This window comes from Polypterus senegalus, chromosome 3 (assembly GCF_016835505.1).
Source record: "Polypterus senegalus isolate Bchr_013 chromosome 3, ASM1683550v1, whole genome shotgun sequence".
Classification (NCBI taxonomy): domain Eukaryota; kingdom Metazoa; phylum Chordata; class Cladistia; order Polypteriformes; family Polypteridae; genus Polypterus; species Polypterus senegalus.
In genome coordinates this window covers 221,657,417-221,682,398 of record NC_053156.1, presented here as the reverse complement: position 1 = coordinate 221,682,398, position 24,982 = coordinate 221,657,417, and the positions used below count along the sequence as shown (strand labels likewise).

Below are 24,982 nucleotides of genomic sequence, written 5' to 3'. Positions count from 1 at the left end.
TATTCGTGATTTGTTGGGCAGACAGGGACGGTAAACTCCCAATAGACCATCACGTATATGCTCTGGTTACGGTCATAGCTCATTTAATCCTTCTATCAATCTGTTTCCCACCCTCGCTTCCTTTAATCTTAGCCCCCACTCTTAAAACCCCCTACAGAGTAGTAAAGGGAACAATATAAGCAACATTTACTGACGTTCGTCTTCGTGAGTGAGTCAACCTTGCGTCATTTGAGCGTTGTGCTTGGTCTTGTCCCCCCACTCGTTTTTGAATGAAAAAAGAAAAAGAAAAAAAAATCTCTTTCTTTAAATCCACTGGAAAATCCCCCGGCATCGGTGACGCACTGTTATCAAAATATAAGAATATAACTGTTCTAAGAGAAATAGAAGGTCATCGTGATCCATACAGGTGTACTTTACCTCGTCTGCTTTTAAAAGCAACTTGTGCTATTATTAGCAATTAATAATTAGGCGGCGTGACCAGGCAGGCTTGTGCGTCAGTGAGGTTCGCTCCACGCAGAGCATGTCAATTTTCAGCCCAAGCTGCATGTGATTTTCATGTCCTGTTTTAGGATCTTAAATTGCAAGCGTGATGCCCGTGCAGTGTTAGAGCTTTACTGCTGATTGCATTTTACCGAGCGTTTTTATTTGCACATTCACTTCTGGCCATATCGTTACAACGGAATTTAAAGAGAGGTCTGTCTCTTCTGCATATCAGGTAAGTTAGACATTATTATTCTTTCAATGCTTTCGCTATAGAGGTAATGGCGATAGAGAAATATGCACATGTTTTCATTTAATAATTACTGATCGTACTTCAGAAATTGACCAGTTGAGACTGAGATGTATGAATCGATCTATCGCTCTGTCTGATCACTTTAAGGTCACATTGCCGCTCGTTTCTCATAAGGAAGTAAAAATAACAGAATTACACGGACTTCACAGATAAACCATCAATGATTATGTTTATGTAAAAATCCGAAGGGTTAAATGCAGTGCACCGAGGGTCAGAGTCAAAGAGACCGTTTTGAGTAGAATTGTGGCCGCATGATTTGTATTGAGCTTATTCCACACAGACACCCCGCTTTACTTTACAGGAAGCAATCAATTAGCAAAGGTATTGCTGTTGCTAGGAAACACTCTTTCGGAGGCAAATATTGTTATAGTAAAAGAGTTCGGTTATACGGTAAGTGATCAATGAAAGAGCCGCACACATGTGTGCATGTTGGCGCGCACAGACAGGGAGAAAGAAGCACCTTTATCTAGATCATCCATATTTGTGTTTAAATCGCTATCTGTTGCAGCGCTTTTAGATTAAACGGATACGCAGCGCCTGCCTCTTACAGACACTTAGCGAAGGCGGCCACCCTGTCTCTATTTTGTCTGACTTTAACGCTGCATTTTTTCCACGCGTGTAAATTATTTATTTTAGACACATTGTGTCGGTAATGTGCCAATCTTATTCCAAAATACCTGATATTTCAAACTGACTTTTTTAGGTTTTGCTTGACTGCTTTTCTATTTTGCTTGCTTTTTTCCCTGCATGTGAATTATTTAAATGTGGAAAGAGGACTAGGCTTGACCTTGAGTGTTGCTTCTTTCTTCTTTGCTGTGCTTTCTACAGACTGGTTTACTGCTAAAATGTCTGTAGCCCTGAATATTTTAATGATTAAACAGAAGCAGGGTAAACTCTTTAAAAAGAAGCTTTTGAGACGCGTGATCGCACACAAAGTGTGAAGATTGTGCCAGTGGCTTAGACAAATATGGTGTCTGTTAAATCAGATCAGGAAAATGCACTTAAGACTGTAACACCCTCATGCTTTCTCGCAGAGCAGATTTAAAGGTTATTTATTTTTCGGATTCCACTTTTGATGTAGGCTGCTGCTTGTAATTGTTGAAGTATATGATAAATTATCTAGCCAATACTGCTCAGAAATACTGAGAGATTGGAAATGTATAGAGAGAACACTTCACGTATGGTGGACTAGTGACAGGCTGCAGACAAACATGATCTTTGAATTTATTTAACCTTTTATTATTTGTTCAGTTGCAAATAAAGTGCATCATAATTGCCATACAGTCAGACCTAATCCAGTGGTAATGTGAGAGGTGAATTTAATTAGGACCATCTTCTCAGTCAGCAACAGATAGAATTATCATCATAAGTCAATTACCACTGCATTTAAGGGAACATCAGCACTAAACCCTTCAGCCCACCTACTATTTAACCCAAAAGTGATGTGCCTTTTTAAAGATAATTGTCTTACATTAAAGCTGGTAAAATTCAGTTCTTGCATTTGAGTAATCAACATTTCCCCAGTTGTAAATGGCTTGTGGTCGCGTCTGGATAAACCAGTAGTCCTTTAATGTATTTGTTTTTGATGTTATAACTTAAATTTGTAAATATATAAATCATTTGGATAATCCCACTGATATTTTAATTATAATGTTGGTTTAAAAGTGGTTTGGCTTTAAACTGTCTGGTAGCTTGGTGTAGGCTGAGATATCCGCCCAATTAGGTGGAGGTGGAAGGGTGTCAGAATGATTTACAGAGACAACCGGCTGATGCAATGTATTAATAAAGAGATAGATTGTCATTTTTGATTACCCTTGTCTTTATTTCATTAGATTTAGATTGGATTTCAGATATGGTCATGAACAGGCATTGATGAATTCTTCTTGGGATTTCTTAATTTGCTCCTTGTTGTGTTGTGTCTGTTTAACATTTTCCTGACAGTCAGTACTTGGCTGTTCTTCTGTAGTCATCACTCTCCTTCTCGTATTGATACATCCATTTTCTAAACATTTGAGGCTATGATGTAGTAGGAGGACGTAGCAGAAATGCATAGTCTATATAGTAACTATATAATAGAAGGCAGTGTGGTGCAGTGGTTAAGGCTTTTGACTTCAAACCCTGCAGTTGTAGGTTTAAATCCCAAAACTGACACCATGAGGCCATGGGCAAGTCCCTTCACCTGACTGTCCTCTAATTGGAAAAGCAATAAGAAATGTAACCATTTGTATTTCAGATGTTGTTTTTAGTAAGTCACCTTGGATAAAGATGTCAGCAAAATAATAAATAATAATGAAAGGAGAACTGAAGCACATCTACAATGAAGCAACTTGGTCTGGCCAAAGACTGTTTTGTACAGAACATCTTTGTCATCTTTAGTTAAAATTCTAAGGATCAAAATTGGCACAGCATTTTCAGTTTAAAGTCACATCACATCCATCTGTAAAAAAATGATTTTATCATTTTGTAAATGTATCATGACTTAACACCATCTGTGTCCATGCATGATGCAGAGACGCAGGTCAAAATCTTTCAAAAAATGGCATCCTGTTTTGATTGTCATAATTCTTAGTTTTCTAGTCTCCCCCTAAACACCATGCAGAAATTACACTCGATGCTACACATGTTCTTACAAAAACACCTACATGTCCTCATAACACTTCAGTTTTGTCACCCTTACACCAGCTGCCTCTACCAGAAACAATCCACTTCAAGGTTCTTCTCTTCATCCATCCACCCTTATCTACCAGAAACAATCCACTTCAAGGTTCTTCTCTTCATCCATCCACCCTTATCTCCATCCAGGACCTACTCACTACATAATTTTAGATACTCATTGATTTCTCTAGGTCTGGATCATCTACCACATTGGATTGCTCCAGAGCTAAAGCTAAATGTTATGGACACTCATGTCGTCTTCTCCTATGGTCCCCACCTGAAGAATGCATTCTGCAGAACTGGCTGCTTTCAAAGAAATTTAAAGACTCATCTGTATTTCTGTGCATTTGGAAGTTCATAATAACTGGTCCTTTAATGTCTTTTTTCACAGCTCTTGCTATTTTACTGAGTTGTATGCATTGTTATTTTCATTTATGAAGCTTTTTATTGTGAAGTACCTTGAGATGACTATGTTATTTAAGTCTATCCATCCATTCATTTTCCAACCCGCTAAATCCGAACACAGGGTCATGGGGGTCTGCTGGAGCCAATCCCAGCCAACACAGGGCACAAGGCAGGAACCAACCCACCACAGGGCACACACACACAAACACCAAGCACACACTAGGGACAATATAGAATTGCCAATCCACCTAACCTGCATGTCTTTGGACTGTGGGGCACCCAGAGGAAACCCACGCAGATATGGGGAGAACATGCAAACTCCACGCAGGGAGGACCCGGGAAGCGAACCCAGATCTGTTTACTGTAAGGCAGCAGCACTACCACTGCACCACCCCTATGTTGTTTAAGTGCACTATGTAAATACAGTATCCATCCATCCATTTTCTAACCCGCTGAATCCCAACACAGGGCACAAGGCAGGAACCAATCCTGGGCAGGGTGCCAACCCACTGCAGGACACACACAAACACACCCACACATCAAGCACACACTAGGGCCAATTTAGAAACGCCAATCCACCTAACCTGCATGTCTTTGGATTATGGGAGGAAACCGGAGCGCCCGGAGGAAACCCACACAGACACGGGGAGAACATGCAAACTCCACGCAGGGAGGACCCGGGAAGTGAACCCAGGTCTGTTTACTGTGAGGCAGCAGCGCTACCACTGCGCCACCGTGCCGCCCCTATGTTGTTTAAGTGCACTATGTAAATACAGTATCCATCCATCCATCCATTTTCTAACCCGCTGAATCCGAACACAGGATCACGGGGGTCTGCTGGGGCCAATCCCAGCCAACACAGGGCACAAGGCAGGAACCAATCCTGGGCAGGGTGCCAACCCACTGCAGGACACACACAAACACGCCCACACACCAAGCACACACTAGGGCCAATTTAGAAACGCCAATCCACCTAACCTGCATGTTTTTGGACTGTGGGAGGAAATCGGAGTGCCCGGAGGAAACCCATGCAGACACGGGGAGAACATGCAAACTCCATACAGGGAGGACCCGGGAAGCGAACCTAGGTCTCCTGTGAGACAGCAGCGCTACCACTGCACCACCGTGCCGCCCCTATGTTGTTTAAGTGCGCTATGTAAACACAGTATATTATTATTAAATCTGGGGGCAAAGCTTGGTGTGCTGTATGAGGGATTGAACAAAAAAGCAAATTCGCACTCCCAAGAGAATGCCCACCATATCGCAAATTTTATTTTAACCACAGCTCATGATAATTTTAGGCTATGAATGGCACTTACAGACTATCAGACCAAGATATGTTAGTTCACAAGGAGTGTTAAGAGCAGTTCACTAACTGTAGCAGTGTGGTTCTGAGACGCTCCCCACCGGAATATTATCTTTTGATATTTTTACTGTAACATTCAAAAGTCAGCCCTTCATCATAACTTAGAGATGTGCCATCTCCTGGTTTGAACTTACTGTTTTCAATATGTCGCCTTGCCTGCTTGCTTTGTTGTGCCTTTACTTGTCACTTTATTCCCACTGTATGCATTTTAAATTCACACTTGTTTAAATACACATGAAGGCACCATATAGTACTTTAAAGGCTGACTGAAGATGAAAATGTTTACTGAAACAATTGAATGGTGGCAGCATCTGGTTAATGGTCATATTTAGGACAGGTGAGGCCCCATCAGATAAACTGTATGATTACTGAGGCAATGATTCAACAGGCAGGATTAAAGGTATTTATTGCTGTCCTACTTTTTGATTTTATTAAAACATCACCTCTTTAATCCATCACAGCTCCGACTTGTTCAGGGATGAAATATGTGATTTTCTTTGCTAGTCTCCAGTGCCAGCAGCAGCAGTAGCAGCAGCGATAACCATCTGACACCTGCAGTGGGCTATTTTAGGCGCTGATTTTTCATAATATGTGAGGCAATGAAAAAAATCATACAAAAATATTACAGCCATTGAGGCCGTGCGCCATTTTGAATGGACAGAGGGGTAACACATAGTTAGTCCTTGGGCTGCCTACAGATTGATTATTCTACATTTGAATCTTATACCCTTTCACTTTACGTATGGAGTTTACATGTTTTCTTCAAGTCTGGGTGGCCTATACAATGGATCCTCTGTTTTTTTTTTTCTCTTTCCTCCGGGCTCCCAAATTGGCCCTGTGTCAGTATGAGGATGGGTACTTGGTGGACATCCACGGCTAACTCCAGTCTTACACACACAAAGCTGCCAGGATAGGTGCCAGCTCCTCTCACCCTTGAATTGGAATGAGCCAATTTGTGATGGTTATGTTACCAGTTGCAATACCTTTGTTTACTACCACTGTACCAGTCCTCAGTTCACATTAATAAGTGGCCTCCAGATTGTTCAGGAAGAGTGAGTGTGAAATGAGCTGAGCTAAAGGGATGCACCCTGAATACAATTTAATAAATGCTAGCAGCTCCGTAGCTAACCACTCTATTTCTCTTTGTAATTACATTTTAAGTTGAATAACTAAAATAGTGTCCTCAATCTTTTATTTCCTTAATTATTCAACCATATTTCTTATGACTCCAAATATGGCTGGAGAGCAAAGTTAAGAGATATTGTCCCATATGACATTTAAGAACCAAAGCTGATTTACACTTAGAATTGAATGTGATAGCAATGATGAATTAGCATAAGGATATATACAATATTATCACAACATTTTTACATAACATTTGTATTTTGCCTTTATTTAATTATGTTTAATCCTAGTTTACCATAAAATTTTATTACAGGTTACATACATTTTAAGGGATGTCACAGACTTTTTTCAAGTGTTTATATCATTAGGAAGCTGTGTTTGTCTAAAGTTTCTAAAATTCTGCAGCTTCAAGTTAATTCATACAACAGTTCAGGCAATTGCACTGCAATTCCCCAGTGCAATTATCTTCATTTTAAAAGTATTAATAACAGTCAAAGCAAAAATAGTTTACACAAACTTAAAAAGGAAAATGAGATATTAAAAGAAATGAAAAGATACTGGATAAGATGTTTAAGGCCTAGGTATCTTGTTAAATTTCTCAACGTTTCTATCCTGCACTGAAATGACTTAAGTCAGGGCATACCCTCATATGATCATATTGTCCAAAAACTGTATGCCATCGTTCTGTTTGTCAGCTAATCTAAGAGTCCAGGCTATGTACCCAACTGGCCATTTAACACTCTGCTATTACAGATACAGCTTAGAAACTTCTATTATGTGTTAGGTTACAGGAGTTAAAAGGTTATGCTATTATCTAAGCAACTTTGTGAAAGTTGAATTCTACTCAAGTTAAACACACACTTGTATGAATTGTAACATTCTAAAAATGACTCTTACAAATCCACTATGTGCCTCTGTGGAGGTGATTTTAGTTTTACTGATCATTGCAACACCAAGAACTGTCTCCATCCATTTCAAGGCTGTGGGGGTCGGAGTCTAACCTGGACACAGGGTGTGGGCCTACTCTGTAGAGGGGCACCAGTCCAGTCAATTTAAACATGCTAGTTAGGGGTTGTGGGAGAAAATTCCACACAGACTATTAACTTGAACGTTGGGCTCTAGAGTCCTGTCACCTTTCTGCTCCATTGATACGTGTAGCTGTATACTCAGAAACCCACTGGGGAATGTTGTTGGCCAATTTACACTTTTTTTATTTATGTTTTGTAAATTTTAATGTTTATAGTTATTTCTCATTATATTTAAACATGCTAAACCATTTTGGCCCTGCATTATGATTGTAAACACTCTGACTGAGACAATTGATGCTCAACACTCTCATTTAATGAATATTTTCCTGTGCGTCCATTTGCACTATTCTGGAAGGAGGTGTTAAGATTATAAAGGTGAGAGAAGTCCCAGAGCATCACAGTAACTCTCAGTCATCCACCAAGTACCATGTACTCTTTCATTCCTAAATCCTCTTAATGTTGCAAATGTTAACATGCCAATCAGTTTTTGTAATTGAGGGTACATCTATTCTGTTTCATTTATAAATTAACACCAATAGTTTATTAAAACTGAGCTAGTCAAATAAAAAAATATTCTTCTGAATATTAATTTGTTGGACATTTACAACACAATGGTGTTATAGAAGGGTGGAGTTCAGATCAGTTCAGCTCTCTTTATTCTGCAACCCATACGCTTAGTAAAAAACAGACAAAAACTGATTTTTTTGTCAACGGCTTCTTAAATGGCTAAAAATGTAATGCAAATGTCTGATAGTAAGCCTCCAGGATGATAGTTCATTCTCTAGCACTGAATCACAGTGTGACCCCGAGCAAATTGCTGAAGTAGCAACATGCTCTCACTGTAAAAACAGGGAAATGCATAAAATGTCACCATACAAAATAACATTTATACTTTTTATGGAACATGGCTTTGAAATGGACAAAACTTCACATTCAGTCTCCACTCACCCTGTGACTCTAAGCAATTCACCTTAACAGCCAGGATTCCACTGACCCTAAAAAGCTGATTTACCTGATAACTTCCCTTTTAGACAAAAATGACACTGCTTGATACTATTTGTGAATAGAATCTTAGGAAAATGTCCATTATATATTTATGTATATAAAATAACAAAATAAATAGGTGAGGCATTGGAGAAAGGTGTCCATGTTAGTCTGTATCACTTTGTGACTCTGATTAGGTCATTTAACCTGAAAGGGCTTCAGTTGTAGAAATATGAAAACAATGATGCTATACAGTTTGATTCCAGCAATGCATGTTGGGTAGTTCTTTACAGTAGAAGAGTTCTAGATAAATAAAAGTCCATCTTTGATAGGTTGTGTGGCTGAGGCATTGAATAAGGCTTCCACTTCAGTCTCAACTGCCAAATCATTCAGTGACCTGAAAAAAATCTGTCTAACTTTCCAGGTCCCCTTATGAGAAGATATAGAAATATTTATGCTGGACAGAACTATTCCTGCACCACATCTTGTGAATATATCACTATAGAGTGAAGAGTGCCATATAAAATGTTTTAATTTTTATTTGTAGTTTGGCATAATAATTAAGGCATCGGTAAGAATTCTTTCTCAGTCTTTACCATTGACTCTGTGTGTGACCCAGACCACCAACAGCAGTGCAGAGGGTGGGGGTCTTGTGGGTATTAAAGCTCTTATAGAGATGCCAAAGCCACTGCATATACCCCCATCATCTCTAAACAAAAGTAGTATGTAGTCTAATATTATTAGGCTTTATAATTTGTTGTTGCTAGGTTAGTTAGATAGATAGATAGATAGATAGATAGATAGATAGATAGATAGATAGATAGATAGATAGATAGATAGATAGATAGATAGTGTAACTGGGTGGACAGCACAAGCTTCTTTGAAATGTTGGGGTACCAACTGGCCTCCCCATTTAAATGGTACAAAGTAATAAACAAAAACTGTGCTCACTGGCACTATTAAAAGAAACCAATTTGGCCAGTTCAACAAAAAATGATCCTCTTATGGAAGGTCCGGTTTCTCGAAGGAGCTTTCTCCTGGTCAAGTTCAGGTCCAAAAAATATAGAAATATTTTAACATAGAAATGTTATGATTAATATGTTCAGGTGAGGAAGACAGAAGTTTTGAGATAAGCTAGGTATACTCAAAGATCATGGTGCCATAGAATGGCCACCTGTCTTCATGGTTTTTCCTTTGATATTCCAGTTATTCTTCTACCTACCCAATGGTGTGTGTTGTTATTTGGTGAATTCAGATTGGCCCCATTGTGAGTGGATCTGTGTGTGTTTGTGTGCCCTGCAATGCATTGTAACCTTCTGTTGTTCTTGAGTCTAGTGCTACCCAAGATAGACACTGGACACTCCTCTCTGACACTGATGAATTAAGCAGGTTTAAAAAAGTTTGTGTGTATTTTATGTAGTGACTTATATAGTAGATCTTCACAGGGAATACCAACCCAGGATGCTTTGCAAATATACTGCAATACGGTTGTTTCCATATTTCTGCATTAAGAGTATTAGTAAGGTCACATAATGAATTGGGGTGGGCTTTGAATTGGCAGTCTGGTGGTTTATGACCCAGTCCAATAACTTGACCAGTGGGCCTTGGAACTTAAAAATAAGCAGTTTTTATTTTATTATTTGGAATACCTCAAGTGCAGAAGCCCATCTGACATCCAGCAATGCAGATGGAGTGAAATTCATGAGTCACAAATGAGCACAGCTTCACACCGTTTAGCTCATAAGTGGTCCTGCATTTTAGTCTTAATGGTCTAAAGTGCCAGGCAGAGCTACCAAGTCATGAATACCACTTCAGGGTCTTTCTCTAGGCTACATGCACTGGTCCCATCACTGTAGGCAGTGTCTTAGAGGCTAAACTTCTGGAATTTTAAAATCATTCTTGCTGGTTCAATTGTCACCTGTCATGTAATGTGTGACCCTGAGGGAGTCACCTAACCTGCCTGTACATCAGCTCTAAAAATAAATGTGAGATGCAGTATGCTTGATAAGAATATACTATATAATGATAAAGCATAGTGTGTTATATAAATTAAATGTTTTATTAAAACATACAAGACTGGATACAGTATGAACCACTAGCATTAATAGCTGGATATGCATCCAATCCTAATGCAGTCTTATTACACTTTTTCAGGTTTTTTACTCAGCTTTAGGGTATAGCAAGCAGAGTTACCAAGCTCAAGGGCATCAAATTGATTTTATTTTTAGTGTTAAAAAGCTTTTTATCAAGCATGAATTCCATGTGGACCGTGCTTCCTTGCCTGATGTACTCTGGATGTTATCAAAATAAAGGCTCATTGGTGATACAGGGAGAGGTCAGTTATTTAGCTGCCTTTGTAGCCTGGGGAGTTAGGAGAGCTGGGATGAACTGTGATTACTACTTAACCTCAAAACAAACTTCTGTCTCCCTTACCTGGTAGGGCTACCTTACATAAATCCAAAATATGTGTACTGTCAATAAGTGTAATCTAGATAGCTGTGTACCTCCTATGGCTGTTGATAGACAAACTAAAGTTAAATATAATGTGGGTGAATAGCCAATGGCTGTATAACTCCTATGGCTGTGGATAGGTGAACCAACAATAAGTATAGATGGCTGCAGATATTGGAATCCACAATAAATGTAATGTACATAATATACGTGAAAAACATAACCCTATAAACCTATAAACCACAATTTCTATTACAAAACGAAATTATCATTTACATTTCTATAGTACACATTACTACGTTTTGTGCCAATATACTTTCCAGCCAATTAATTTGTATGGAAACGTTATTTCTCTATTACTAAATGATTGTTTGTTTATATTTCTTTTTTATTTAATCAGATAATCGCAAGGCAGATAAAACTGACTTAGGCTACATCCACACTACTACATTTTCATTTAAAAACTGAAGCATTAGTTTTAATTTTCACCTTTTGTCCTCACTACCCCAGCAGTCTTTACCTCTGAAAATTGAGACATTTGAAAACGCTCTTGGTAAGCGTATACTTATGAAAATGCCATCCTGGTGCTGCCGTGTAGACAGGTGAAAACAAAGACTTACAAAAATGCAGACTCTAATCATTTTGATTTATTTGTGCTTACTGCATATCTCTTCTTTGATTGGATCCCGCTCGTTACAATGTATCATGGTCTCCCTTTATTGAAGAAAAACATATTTGAATAAAGCATAGTGGGCAAAGAAGAGTGGCTTTCCATGGAGCTTGTTGTGTTGCTTACCTGCATGCATCTAAATTGTGTTTTGTACATTTTGAATATTGCATAAATGTGTAAACATCAAATAATCTACTGGTCACAACAGTTTTACGATAAATCCCATGGCTGGTTGTGTCCGTCCTTTCAGGGATAATTTTTTTTCCTTTGATGTGTGCATGGCCAGTGTTAGCAAATGTCTGCATTATACTGTATATGCGGTTGTTTTAGTGTGAATGCATATCCCAATGTGCACAGAGATCGTGTTAGTTTGAAAATGCCATTTTTAAATCAAAATATAGTAGTGTGCACCTAACCATAGGCTGCAAATGTTGTGTAAAGTAAGAGAAGGAAAGTGAAGTTTACTAGCATTGTGCTTACTTCTCCATACTTAACTAAATCTGTTAACCTCTCTTTAAAATATTACATTGTATATGTAATTTTTCCTTATGACTGATACCAATTTAATGTTTAACTATTTAGTATGTATAGAAGCATTAGCAATTTAGCTATATCTATTATAAATAAGCCCCCAGTTTTTGAGATTATCATTCCTTATTCCACCCCAAATCCCACTTCCAATAGTGTCAAGTATCTTTTTTAATTATCAATTAACAGAATCGAATTAAGTAAAGTAAATCATGGAATACCCAAAGTGATGGACACTGGGAATAGGTAATCAAAAGTAAAAGAGATAGAAGGAAGTATCTGATAGAGAATAAAATATAGTATTTTAAACCTATTAAATTTAAAAATGTATGATTTATTATTGGAAGCACATTAAAAATGCATTAAATCTGCTGTAAATAGCAATGCATTTAGCTCTAACAGATCATTTATAGTAGGCAGCTTTTCTCAATGTTTATCTGTTAATTAGAAAATAATCAGTATGCTGTATTTGTGATAGGGCTGAGGGTGTGCGGATAAGTGTTCTTGTGCCAGGTGTTGCCAATGTTGAGGCCAGTCCTGTCCTCAGGCATTCAAACAACCAAAGTGTGCATTCACTAGACATGGATCCATTTAAGGATGTGGATTCAGTGTGAACAGTTAAGAATGGCTACTGCTTTTGTGTTGCTTGTTTTAAGGAAGGGAATGCCACTCTTTTTGATTGTGTGGTAAAGGTGCAGATTATGTTTCTTTGGCACGTATGAGTGCTATTGATGAAGCCTTCATACAAAGTCCACTGGGGACACCACTACTACTACCTGTATCTTAAAAGATTGTGGTTCTTCAGGATGTAGTTTTATTGTTATTTACCAAGATTTGGTGCACATTCAGTCACAATGCCTTGCACTGGATGTTTCATTTTCCAGGCTTATATATTGCTGTAGTCAGACTGGTTCATCTGCCTATGGATGCACTTTGTCTTGTACTGAGCGTCAAATCAGTCCTATGAATTTATGTGAGAGCAGTTTCAGAAGTGTTGCACTTTTGGTCAATTGGACATAGTGCCACAGCAGAAAGGGGAACTTCAGCAATAGTTTAGTGTCGTTCCCCATTAATGTCATTGCTTCTGTTTATTTAGCTCTGTGTCTTTAGCCTTTCTAATTTGAGAAGAATAGCTAACTGCTGCACTGATTTGTAATTAAGCTTGTCTCCATGAAGTATGTGTCAGTGTTATGTGTTTTCTTTAATCACTGACATTAGTACTAAAAAAATGCTTTAAATGTCTTATTTATCAGCCATTTTTAATAGATGGAACTGTCTGGTTTGAAATTCCACAAATCCAGTTTTAGATTTCTTAGTGGATGGAAGATCTTCATACAATTCCTTGCTGTTTCACGACTTTGAATAGTTTTTCAAACTCCACCTCTCTTCCTAATTTGCTTTGCAAAAGGTCCTATATAAAATGCTGATTACTTGGCTGTCCAGAAGATGTTTGTGTGAAAATATTAATGATCCTGCCTCTTTAAATGTAGAATTTCTTATAACTACTTCTGTTGTCTTCATCTTGATTGAACTGGGTTAAAAATGGAATGACTGACTGACTGATTCTTCTTCAGAAGGTAGGAACAGGACAGTGACCCATTGGTTAGATGGCACTACTACAGTATGGCCCCAATGATCTCCATATATATTTCTTGACCAAAATGTGCAATTACGTTAACTTTCATCTGTAAACTGGCCCAGTAAATGTGACAATGTGTACCTGAAAGCTCTAAAGTCGACTGTTTCCTGTAAGGATAGACTCTGCTCAAGCACGACCACGTAATAAAGAAAAGGGATCTAATAAATGTATGCAATGTTACAATTAGCTGCTTAGATGGTTTGGTTTAGTGGTTAAAGCATTGGATTTTAAACCAGTTCAATTCCTGCTTCAGCCTCACTGTGTGACCCTGAGGACATAACTGCATTGACTTCAAATGTAAAACAATGATGTATGTAAATGATTATACTATATCCTAAAGTTATAAATCATCTTGAGTAGACTTGGAATTATATAAAAATCAATTTTCTGGACCTGCTTTTTACATGACCCAGTCTTGGTGTCCACTGTGCCACTCTGGCTCCTGCAGTAGCACTTAAACACAAGCTACCACACTGTGAGCCTAGTTTTGTTTTGGTCACTGGATCCATCTTTTTTTTCCCTCAGTATTTACTTCCAATTTGTGCAAGATAAACAGTCAGCAAAGATTTGTTCTGCAACCTGCCGAGCTGACAATTTTTTTCTTTCCTTGCTGGTGAAAGACAGATAAAGTGGCAATTCGGAATGAAGCACATAAACAGAACTCTGGCTGGAAATGTGCTGAAATGTAGAACACAGTGTTATTCGAGTGAGCTGCCGTGTCATTTGATTTGCATTAATTTATGATTCTTAAAAGATATTTGGAATTAAAAGCCAACTCGGGGTAACCTGGACCTAGAAAACTGTATAGATCAGTAGGTTAACATGCATACTTGTTCATCTTTTTAATATTATTATTAAAAGACATATCACTTAAGCCTTGGTTTGATATGATTGTCCCAGGTACAAGGAAGACCAAAGGATATAAAAGAAACTTGGCTTCTGTTGCGCCACTAGAGGGCACATTTCTCAGACATTTTAACTTCATGGGGAAGGCTCATGAAGATTGCTTCACAGGGTGGCATAGGTGGAATATAGTGGGACATCCTTTATAGAACAACTAAATGACTCATATAAGGAGAGCCTGATCTCCAGTTTGTCCCCCTACAAATGTTCTAATTTAACTGCATGTTGCAGGGCTGTGATTAGGTAATGAGTGACTGGTCCTCCTATAGGTGGAACAATGGCTTTGAGATAAGGGGTATGAGGTTGTAGGTAAGAATATGAAATCTGTTCTCATCAATATCAGCAATTGTCTTGATTTGTTTGAAATAAAATGGTAATGACTTTATGTTGAAAGTGCTTGTTTTCTGGTAATAATTGAGAAAAGCCTTTATCCATCCATCCATCCATCCATCCATTTTCAGGATTTCCTGTTTTGGGTTCACCACAGTCAGAGACAGCTTTAGGCAAGAGGTTAGCAGCAGCTCACGGCCTTTCATCTGAGATGTAGCAGGAAAACTGGATATTGGGGAAACGACCTACAGAAACATGAAGAGAACATGTCAACTCCAGTAGGCTGAAATTTTAGCATAAAGTTTTAGTGACTGTGGCATTGCGGTTTTATCTTGTTACCCGTTTCGGGTGCAAACTCCAGACACTGCCTAATTTCATGTTGTCTGTATAAAGCTATGAGATCTTTCATGAAATAGTCATGAATGAGCCACAGTGGCATCCTCTCCAGATATCAGAAGAAAGATTTACAGACACACCAGAAAAGTATTTCCTTACCATTTAGGTGTGCTAGGAGCTTATGGGATCAGAGATGCATCAAGTTTTTTAATGAGACCTGAGCCGGGCTTGGGAGATTTATATGTAATGTGTAGAACAGCATGTGGTACGGAAGAAAGGACTACCATGATTCCCTAAAGTCTGGAGGTGAGATAAGGTGGGACCTATTAAGGGATAAGGTGGGTACTATTAAGTTAAGAAGACAATTCTTCTGTTATAGAAGCACATAGCATTATTTTGTGGTTTATGTGCAGTACCAGAGTTTGTACACTCTTTTTCCATCTGTTCAAAATAAAAGGAAATTTTTAATATGCATCATAGTCCTGAGCAGGACAATTGGTGGGCAAGACATCATGTAATATTCTTATTTGGCTGACGACCTCATCCAAGGTGACTTAAGACATTTGAGATCCAGTTGGTTACGTTTCTTTTGGCTTTCCAGTTAGTGCACAGGCAGGTTAAGTGACTTGCTCATGGTCATACAGTTTTAGTAGCAGGTTTTGAACCTCAGGGTATGAAGTCCAGAGCCTTAAACACCCTACCATACTGCCTTCATGTTTTCAACCATAACTGTTAACTTAACCCTAAAAAAATGACAATTATAACAATTTTCTTTTAATATTAACCCTGTTTCATCCAGTTTACAGTCACAGGGACCAGTTCTGAAAATATATTTTATTCTGTTATAGTGTTAGGGGAAAATGGGCATATCCCAATAGGAAAGCAGCCACCTCCAGACTCACTTATACATGGCCAGTTTAGAGTCGCCAATTATCTTATTATGCAGTATGTCTTTGTGATGTGGGATGAAAACCAGAGCAAACAGAGAAAATCCCACACGGTCATAAGATGGTCATTAAAACTCCACACAGCTTTTTTCTAGCCGGCCATTCCTTCTGATCCCAGTGTCAGTTCTTGGCTGTCTAACTTACAGTGAAAACATGAAAACTTTGTACTGTTGACCCAGTAAGATACACAGAACGTTTAGGTTCCCACATATAAACAATGTTTATTTTAATTTATAACCTTTATTTAATTTATAACCTATTTATAAAAATAATTGTTTTCGATTTAAACATAGATTTTAATATGAGAAAATATTACATTCAAACAAATTATAAAATAAAATGTTGATATCTATTATAGTGCAAAACAATAAAAAAAACTACAATTGACAGCTAAAAAATGTTTTGACATGGAGAAAATGTTTTTTTTTTAATTCAGTGCCCAGAAATGTCTAAAAATCATGTGAAATTATCCAGACAATTTGTTCAATGTATACCTGTGTAATGTATGCATGTGAGAAAATCAAAATGTAATTAGGTTGGTTTAGAATTTTAGATTTATAATACATTGCGGCACTATTTTACATGTACGTAAGTATGTCAGTAACCTAAAATGGAGAAAACGTCCATATTTTATAATGTATTATAGTATCAGTACAGCATAGTATATTACAAGATATCAAAATATATTTTAAGAGTTATTTTCAAGTAATATATTTATAACTGTATAATTTTACTTTGTCATATAATTCTATAACGCTGACATTCAGGTACAGTAAATGATAAAATAACCAGAGCTACTCCTGGAATGTCTGACCTTCTCTGATTCTTTCTATGGCTCTAGGGGGAACAGTCTAGTCTCCAGTGAGGCCTCTAACATCTCACTCATTTCGTATACCTTCCAATTCTATTAGCACCTGTGCACTCGGGCCAAATAGTGAGTGTGCTTCTTCTGACACTTTATGGACAGACGTAAGTAACAGGAGGTCTCCTTTCCTAGGCCTATACAGATTGGGCTTTTAAACCACATTTAATGGTGAATATTAAGCAATAAAAACTACATGATATGTCATGGTGGTCCTGATTGTTATAAATACAGATATACTGACCTTTCAGACATGTACATAAGAATCTTAACTATGACATTGTGCTTGTACTGCCAATATTTAGAAAGAAGGCCCAAGAGAAAAGAAAAGTCTAAGAACAAACATAACTAATCACAAGGAATAAACTAAAGTCACTGTCAATACATCATTAACTGTGGCAATTTGGCATAAAATCCCTGACAAATGAATCTTGTGAATCATGAAACCTACCCTACGTCCACGCTACTACATTTTTATTTAAAGATGAAACATCCATACAAGCGTTTTCACATTATATACCCATCCTCACTAAAATGACCGAAAACACATATGATGTAGTGATTCACCCACACTAGGCATGCGCATTTCGGCAGACAAATCCTTGAAGGGATAGTGTAGTGAAAAATTCAGATCCCTGTGAAAATCAGATTTCCTTGTACTTTATCAGTGTATTCACAGCTTAGAAAAAGAAAGAAATTCTTTAAGGAGTTGCAGCAAACTGCTCCCGTGTCACATAACTGAGCAAGTTATGGCTGAAAGTAAGAGTACTGAGAACTGCTGATGGTAGTCTTGTCATTAAATGAAAACACCACAAATGTTAAAGTGAAACTTAAAAAAAAAAGAAAAGTAATCAACTTTATGTTAATTCGCAACAGGTTTGAATATAAGCAGTAAGAGTGCATTTTGCACCAAACAACATTTGTAAAAATAACTCAGTAGAGAAAATGAATAAATGAAAATGTGTGTGCCTGTCTGTATCTTCACTTAACTGCATTTTGCCTTCATGTCTCAGTGCTGTATTCTTGTTAGCTTGGTTGCATTCTACACCTGCCTAATTCATCAAAGGCCTTGCTATTAATTCTGCTATGCAAAACTCCTCCTTACCAAATGAAACAAATTTAAATAATAAGCATTGATAAGAGGCTGTCAGTGAAGTTATTCACAATCTGGTTTTCATGGGGCTCTGAATTTTTCAATGCAAAGGTAACATCACGAACCATAGGATTTATTGCAAAACTATAGCAACTAGTAAATTATTTGTCTTTGGCACATGTATGCAGCGTTCAAACTGTACAAAATACAATTTAGATGTGTACAGGTGAGCAACACAACAAGTACCATCGAAAGCAACTCTTCTTTGCCCACTATGTTAAGAGTATGGTTTTCTTCCATGGAGATTGACCAATCAGTGAAGGAGAAGCTGCAATCAACAGGATTCAGTCACATTCAAGTAATAAGCATGAACATATTAAAGCATGATTAGAGTCTTCCTTTTTGACCCATTCACATTTCAATGCTGTGTTTTCGAAAGCGTCTATTTTTTGAAGTTGAAAACACTGGGGTACTGCGGATAAAAAGCAAAAATGGAGACTAATGTCTCCATTTTTAAATGAAAATGTAGTGTTGAGGTTGAGGGATTGTATGGAACAGTCACTAAATAAAATTATGATTTATCGACAAAGACAAAATTACAATAAAAATCAAGACAACCCAAAATTATTTTATATTAAAGGAATAAGTACATCTGCGGTGGGTTGGCACCCTGCCCAGGATTGGTTCCTGCCTTGTGCCCTGTGTTGGCTGGGATTGGCTCCAGCAGACCCCCGTGACCCTGTATTCGGATTCAGCGGGTTAGAAAATGGATGGATGGATGGAATAAGTACATAAAGAAGTTCCCTATAGTAAGAAACTTAAAAATTCCTAACATTGTTGTTCCATGGAATTCTTTCAGTTGTTTTTTATTTTGGAGTGTAAGAGACCATTAAAAATAAAAAAAAACTGCATGATTTCCTTTGTACCACATTTCTTTGTCTTGATATTTCTGTCATGGGTACTGGACATCTGAATTTGTGGGAAATCTTAAAAAACACGTTAATATACACTCACCTAGAGGATTATTAGGAACACCATACTAATACGGCGTTTGACCCCCTTTCGCCTTCAGAACTGCCTTAATTCTACATGGCATTGATTCAACAAGGTGCTGAAGGTATGCTTTAGAAATGTTGGCCCATTTTGATAGGATAGCATCTTGCAGTTGATGGAGATTTGTGGGATGCACATCCAGGGCACGTAGCTCCCGTTCCATTACATCCCAAAGAGACTCTACTGGGTTGAGATCTGGTGACTGTGGGGGCCATTTTAGTACAGTGAACTCATTGTCATGTTCAAGAAACCAATTTGAAATGATTCGAGCTTTGTGACATGGTGCATTATCCTGCTGGAAGTAGCCATCAGAGGAAGGGTACATGGTGGTCATGAAGGGATGCACATGGTCAGAAACAATGCTCAGGTAGCCCGTGGCATTTAAACGATGCCCAATTGGCAGTAAGGGGCCTAAAGTGTGCCAAGAAAACATCCCCCACACCATTACACCACCACCACCAGCCTGCACAGTGGTAACAAGGCATGATAGATCCATGTTCTCATTCTGTTTACGCCAAATTCTGACTCTACCATTTGAATGTCTCAACAGAAATCGAGACTCATCAGACCAGGCAACATTTTTCCATTCTTCAACTGTCCAATTTTGGTGAGCTTGTGCAAATTGTAGCCTCTTTTTCCTATTTGTAGTGGAGATGAGTGGTACCCGGTGGGGTCTTCTGCTGTTGTAGCCCATCCGCCTCAAGGTGCTTCATCATGCTTCACAAATGCTTTGCTGCATACCTTGGTTGTAATAAGTGGTTATTTCAGTCAAAGTTGCTCTTCTATCAGCTTGAATCAGTCGGCCCATTCTCCTCTGACCTCTAGCATCAACAAGGCATTTTCGCCCACAGGACCCTAGAAATGGTTGTGCGTGAAAATCCCAGTAACTGAGCAGATTGTGAAATACTCAGACCGACCCGTCTGGCACCAACAACCATGCCACGCTCAAAACTGCTTAAATCACCTTTCTTTCCCATTCTGACATTCAGTTTGGAGTTCAGGAGATTGTCTTGACCAGGACCACACCCCTAAATGCATTGAAGCAACTGCCATGTGATTGGTTGATTAGATAATTGCATTAATGAGAAATTGAACAGGTGTTCCTTATAATCCTTTAGGTGAGTGTAGAGTGTGTGACCCCTGGTAGGTCCAAATAGTGGCCATATTTCTCTAACACTTTTCACTAATTATAAAATACAACTTAAAGAGATTCTATATTAGAAGATGAACACAGATGGGCAGTCTGATAATTTTCTCAGTTCTTGGGCGACAAGAATTTATTCATTGAACAAATAATCAACAATGAAAGCCCAAACACCAGATGCTTGTGTGTTAAAAAACAAAGCTTGACTCAGAAGTCACTTGATTTTGGCCAGGTTCTTTTCAATACTGGTGGGTAGAAATTGCAGACAGTAATAATGTCCAAAAATGTTTCATTTTAGTGTTCTGACTCATGGAAGTTGAGTCAACGTGGCAGTTTCTATTTGGGGAGCAATATGTGCCATGCCATCACTGTAGTATTTGCCTTCATTTTTGTCAAAGTGCCTGAAAACCATGTGGTGTGATTATTAATAGGTGCTTTCAACCTACTTAATCTCTTTATGTAGTGACCACAGTGTTGAGTATTCTATCCTACTGACTACTGTATGTTCAGTGCAAGGCACACCCTTGATGCTATCCCATTATCAGGCACACTCTTAAAAACACACCAGCTCAATCACACTGGGCAATTTAAGACATACCAATCAGTCTTCTACAGTTGTCTTTGGGAGGTGGAAGAAAACAGAATTATCTACAGAAAGCTCAGGTGAATAAGAAAAGAACCTGCAAACCACACACAATCTTTGATTTGAACATCGATCCTCTGAGCTGAACAGTACCTGTGGAATACCCTTTCTTCAATGTAACTAATACTGTGCCTTATAATTTATTGGTAATACTTTAGATTAGATACTGCCTGTAAAGCATTAATTAGTCACATAATGTTATGTATCAAGACATTAACAAAGGTTATTTTAGTCCTAATAATATTTATAAAGCATGAGTAAAGTGGTTATTAATCTCCGTGTGGTGTGGCATAACTAAGGTTTGTGACACCCCGACAAAATTATTTTATATGAGTACGAGAGCTTCATTTGGTTGTATAATGCATTAATTAAGGACTTAACAAGCCTTTTACTGAAGAATTCAGCATTGACAGACATATTATTACCCACTTAAGCCATCAAAGTGAAGTTATTTTAATGTGTCACATAGCACAGACATAAAGATAAAATTCTTAATAACCAAAACAAAAACTCTAATTAAAATGCAAGGTTAACAATCCTTTCAAGATCCAACAACAATCCAAACAAGATGCAATACTACAATAATTTGTGTTTAAGTAAGTTATCTTGTACTGGACAATCGAGTCTGTCCCTTTGCTTTAATGCAAACTCTGACCACCGGTCTATTCATACTCTCATATTTTATACTAGTAATGTAAAGATATCATGCATCAAATCATCATTCTCTCACAGGGTAGCAGTGGGTATCATTGCTATCAACAGCATGGAAATGACCATGAAAATTACACAGAAAATGGGGATGCCCATTAAGAATACACAAAATGGCAGTGCAATGACAACACAAAAATAATAATAAAAAGTAAAGTAACAATAATGTAACATTTAAAAGTAATGAAAATGATTCAAGACAAAAACCTGGGAATCTATGACATTGTTAATCTTTTAAGCATCACACTACTAAGAACAAAGTGGTCAGATGAATGCAAAATAAAGCAAATAAGGCAAATGACACTCTTAATTTTAATGTAGCAGGTTTCAGTTGGGTTGTGTTAAGGGGTGGTATGGTGGAAGGCAGGTGCTAAGCATGGGGTTTTACTTTATTGTAGTTCCCTTCAGAATAGCTTTTGTTCCCCCTTTAAAGTGTTGGTATGTACTGTATTTCAATAAAAATTTGATCACGAAATAAAGAACCTCTATCCAATATCTAACTAAAATAAGTTATCACTGTCTGCTGAAATGCTTTATACTCACCTCTTAACTGTGACTTTCTTCATACTTCTGGCTGTCTTATTTTCCTGTAAATGACCCCTTGGAAGTCCTGAACGATTTTAAAGAATTGCCCTTGAATGGTTTCATAGGATTCAGGAGTCATTCTGCATTTAAAAAGCCAAATTCAGATCTTTTTATGAGATTTCTGCTCTTCACCATTCCCAGTGCCTCCATTTTGTGTCTGTATTTGTTGCCTTGTGGAGTTTTGACTGATTGTATGTCATTCCTCCATTTTATTTTCCTTAAGCCAATATGCTTAGGGAATTAGTTTCCTTTGCAGCAACAATAAATTGTGTGGTTACCACCCTGTAGACTATACCTCTTACTCACACCTGCTTGCCTAGTGGATTTTTGTTCCAGAAAGTCTGTTATTGCCTGTTTTTTTTTTTTTTTTTTAGAATCATCTAGACGCATACAAAGTCTATAAAGAGATAAAAAAAAAATCCATTATGTATGTATAAGTGTTGAAGGCTGCTATTTTTATATTGGCATTATAGGAACAAAACATAGCCAGCCTGGTACAGGGTGGTACTGGAAAAAATTAGAATCGCCAATCAAACTCACATTCATTCAATATAAATCTCTTTAAAGGGTTTTCATGTAACAAGGAATTAACTTAATATATTATTAATATGATACACAATGATTGTCTTATTCCTTTTACTGAATGACATATACCAGTGATGTTTCTGCATTAAGAGATAGTGGAACATGGCCTCACCAGATATTGCTGTTGTTGTTTTTTTTTTTTTGCATACAGGGGTTGAGATAACCTCTTCTTAAAACCTAAACCCCTTTTCAAATGCAAGGATTCTTTTCTGTAGACTGCCAGTTATTTGTCACATTTCTGTCACAACTTTATTTGCCTATTCACATACTTTCCAACCCTTCAAGACATATAGTGCACAGCTGAAATGCCAGAGAACCTACAACTATTTACTACATTGCGTCAGTAGCTCCTTCTGATTTCACCCAGTTATGACTGTTACTGTAGACTTCTGTGTCCTCCCTTACCCCAGATTTACCTGGGTGAGAAAGGAACTAGGTTCCCAGCCCCCAGTGGTAGAATAGAGCAAATATGCAAACAGGGAAACATTTTAATAAATTATAATCTTTAGGCATTATTCAAAAAACTAGGGCCATAAATGAAAGCAAATAGAATGTGTCACTTCACACCATACAAAAATGACAGTCCTGCAGTTTTGTGAGCAGAGGACATATGAGCAACACCTCTAATATGCCAGTGTGTACTAGTGTCCAGGGTGCATAGTAGCTCGAAGTCTTGACAGTTACTCAAAGTATTTTTCAGTCTGACTTTCCCCTCCTTCTGATCGGCTCACCTTATACAACTATACCTAGATATAATTCTGTCCCTAAGGTAACTTTGTCTCTTATTGGGGCTCATAAATAAAATCACATCTTTGAAATCAACTTAATTCGGAGCTAATAAGCTAATTTATGCCTTTGATATCTGAAGAAGAATGCTACAGCAAGGCATGCTTTTTAAACTTAGAAACTGAGGGGGTTATACTTCTTGAACTAGACAAAAAAGACTTTTGAAAGGGACTGTAAGAGAAAAAATAGTCAGAGGCACACAAAGTTTGATAACCAGAAGGCAATCCTATCTATTGCCAAAAAAGGCAAAGCTGAAATCGTAGTCAAATGTCAGAAAGAAAAAGTCTTTTTTAAAAAAAACAAATCAAAGAAATAATTGACGAGTTCAAAGGTTCTCATCCAATCCCAAGTTAGAAGTAAAAAGAGTGATTTTTAAATAGATGCATCAATGACGTTGTTGTTGCAATGTCCTGGTAAATTATGGGAAACATTACATAGGTTACAAATGACAGAAAATCTACATTGACCACACAAAATGCTTTTATAAGAAAACATAAAAATGTATGTACTTTTCAGGTTAAACACAAAAACAAAAAAAAAAAACAAATGGAAGAAATGGATTCCTTGGGTTAGAAGAGCCCTAAAAATACACCTAGAAGACCATGATCATTTTAGAAAAGTGGATACAAAACATTAATGAAGAATTAAATCATAATACAATTCAGGGACGAGCCAACAAAGCTGTACATGTGTTCTTTCCAATTTGTGGATAAGAAGCAATAAAAATCATAACACCTGCCCAAAAAAATAGAAAGCTGTTGATGTTTAATTTTTCAGCAAACACCTGGCCATAACTGTTTAGCTATGTTTTGGAAACTTCCTTTTGTTAATAAAATATTTAAACATTAAGAAACATTGGGTATGTTAGTGTGGGCCAGGATTTTTGTTTTTATTGTGTTCTCACTTTCTTTGGTTTTTTTGTGAATTTGAGAAGCCTAATCTCTTTTTGTAAGGCCTATGCTGGACAGAAACCTGCTTCTAAAGTTTGGTGGGGAAATCATTTTGATTTTTAGGCCTCTTATTAAGTCTGATGGTAGATGTTGGAAGATTAACTCTTAATTCTGCAAGCTGGCAAAATCATAACATATATTGTTTACTAGCAAAATACCCGTCGCTTCGCATCGGCGAAGTACTGCCTTAAAATTTTTATTAAGAAGAAAATTAAACCTTTTTAAACTGAGGGAAAATATACCAATAATTATTTGTTAAGGATCTCCTTGTATACCACATTGTCAGTTCGGCCCTCCGGTTGTAATATGACCAAGCTGTGCGCTGAGCTTACTCTTGAGCATGCAACGAACAGTTGGCCATGTGAACAGTAATCTTGTTTCAAATCTCACAGCTTGGATTGCTGCTGTCATAA

The 24,982-nt window shown here is 37.6% G+C and overlaps 1 protein-coding gene across 1 annotated transcript in view; it reads left to right on the top strand.

The window, feature by feature from the left end:
• The first annotated feature begins 516 nt into the window (after nt 1-516).
• slc6a17 (solute carrier family 6 member 17) overlaps nt 517-24,982 on the top strand; it is a 139,407-nt gene continuing 114,941 nt past the window's right edge. The window contains exon 1 of the mRNA XM_039748539.1: nt 517-715. The gene's annotated coding sequence lies outside the window, so the exon portion shown is untranslated. The remainder of the gene's footprint in view (nt 716-24,982) is intronic.